The sequence below is a fragment of the Pteropus vampyrus genome, unplaced genomic scaffold, assembly GCF_000151845.1.
Source record: "Pteropus vampyrus isolate Shadow unplaced genomic scaffold, Pvam_2.0 Scaffold415, whole genome shotgun sequence".
Lineage (NCBI taxonomy): Eukaryota > Metazoa > Chordata > Mammalia > Chiroptera > Pteropodidae > Pteropus > Pteropus vampyrus.
In genome coordinates this window covers 823938-826247 of record NW_011889196.1, presented here as the reverse complement: position 1 = coordinate 826247, position 2310 = coordinate 823938, and positions in this window count along the sequence as shown.

Sequence of the window (2310 nt, the reverse complement as noted above, 5' to 3'; positions counted from 1 at the left end):
AGCGTAAGACTAATGTGAAACCGTGAAAACGCCATCGGCTCTCGCGCTGTGCGTTACGATCTTTTCGGTTTCTGCAGGGCATGTATTTTCGCTACTACGTATTGGATCCTAGAGAAATGTTTACGTTGATACCTGCCGTACAGGGTTTGAATGAAAACTGGCGTCTATAAATACAGATTAGTTTGCTTAGCTGCATCCAGCTGTGACAGCGAATCGACTAGAATGAAAATAGACCAGAAAAATTAAGAAGTGTTTGTTTTGGGAAGTAACTACTGGTTTTCACAAAAAGCTTATTAGAGCTAGTTAAAGCTGGATTATTAATGAGTATTTGCACATCCATATTGCTTTCGGTTAACCAGTGTTGGTCGTTCCGGTAATGACATGAATTCAATCACGGTGTTTTTATTACACACACATATACCTCTTCAAAGTGCGCCGGCTGGAAAAGCTGTGCGAATATCGCGTTGCTCGGAGATCTCTTAAAGTAACTTGGAACATGGTAACAAGTTACAAATACATCATTTAAGCTCGGAAGAGTTGCCGAGCGTGTGACAGTACTTGGCAGAGCCGCCTGCAGCCACCTTTCGCACCTGGCGCGATTATACCCTGCGAACTTGAGAGCACGTGCCTCCTGGGCAGGGGCGACCGGAAGCGAGGGCTTTCCCGTCGGGGTCAGCGGGCTCTCCCGGTGACGGGGCGGGGTCCCCTTTGCTGCACGGGCGGGGCTGAGAATGGCCAGGCGTGGCAGACCACTTTCGTGACCTGGTGAAATTAGAGCGGTGAGGGACGCGGAGAGCCTCGGGAGAGCGGCCTTGGCCTGTCGATTCTTCCCTTTCACCAGACAGCATCTCCGACGTGCTCTGCCTCTTGCCGCAAAAGAAAGCATGCTGGACTCGAATTGTGTCGCAACTGGGTGAAAATGTAAAGTAGCATTTCGAGGGCAATTCTGGCTAAAATCATAGGCCATTTGGAACCTGGCTCAGGGGCCGGCCTGGCTGCCTGTGCCTCTCGTGCCTGGCGTGGAGGGGGACATGTTTGGCAGGACAGGGAGGGGGGAGGGAGCAGGAAGGAAGCCCACCGGGGCGTCACAGGCCCCCCCCCGCGGCACCAGGAAGGACGGGGGCCGGGGGGCAGAGGTCTGGGGGGCACAGGGGGCCTAGGCTGGCAAGAAGCCCACCAGAGAGACCCAGGACAGCACCTGGGAGGGGCGTAACAGATGGCGTGACCCCGACGAAGGACGTTCTCTGGCTTCAGGTCGCACCGGCCTGCGTGACGCGTCCTCAGCTGCCATCGCGGGGCTGACACTGCCTGCCCCAGCCTGCCCCAGCCGTCAGGAAGGCCCACGTGTGCCAGAGGGGATGCAACAAAGCTCCTGCGTTGTCCAGCATAGGCGGACCCGTCAAGCTCGGCCCCGGCGAGCATCCAGGTGGAGGTCGTCCTGGTGACTCCTCGGCCACAAGGTGGCCATCATTAAAATGCCACTCGGGCAGCCCTGTGGCCCACAGCAGGGGGCGGTCTGCAGCGTGGGCAGACGGCGGAGGGTTTGCTGTCTATCCTTGACCTTGCGGGGTTCCAGGTCCGTGATTTCCCACGATTCCCATCACACTCGGTGACCAGTGACTCGTCCCTCCGGAGTGAGGGCTACGACGCAGCCCACAGCTGCTTCAGAGGGCGAGCTGCGTGGGGGGGGTGGTGACCGCAAGCCCAGGGCTCCGATCCCGCCCCGCGTGTGTCAGTGTGTGTGCGCGTGCGGGTGTGCGCGTGCGGGTGTGCTCTTGCGTGTGTGAGCATCGTGCTGTGCGTGGAAGTGACCGGGGAGCTCAGGCCGGCCTCCTTCGTGGTTAGTGCGTTATGGTCCAGGGCAGACCCTCAGGGCCCAGGAGCGGCGCGCATGCCCGCTGCACCCGGTTCCACGGTGCATGACTTCGAAAATCAACTGCATTTCACGGCCGTGTCTTATTCCCACCACCGCCGTCTCTCCTCTCTGCAGAGAGCAGACCGGTCCCCTGAGGTGGCACGTGCGGGGCCTGCTCGCCGAGGTCCCTCCCGCTCCCGGACACTGCTGGCCGCAGTTTCAGAAGAGGAAAGCGGTCACTTTAAGGGAGAGAGTAAGTGTCGTTCAGAACTTCTGTGACGTGATACACTTCCAGAGTAACCACAGTCATCTGATCAAACTCTCACAGGTGCTTTTACAAGTCACCACTTAAAGTGACAGGGCACCTTTGTGAGTAGAGTCACATTCCCTTAGATACAGTAGCCAAGGAGAACGAAGAACATCTGCTTCTCTACAGCCTCCGGCAGAGTCATACT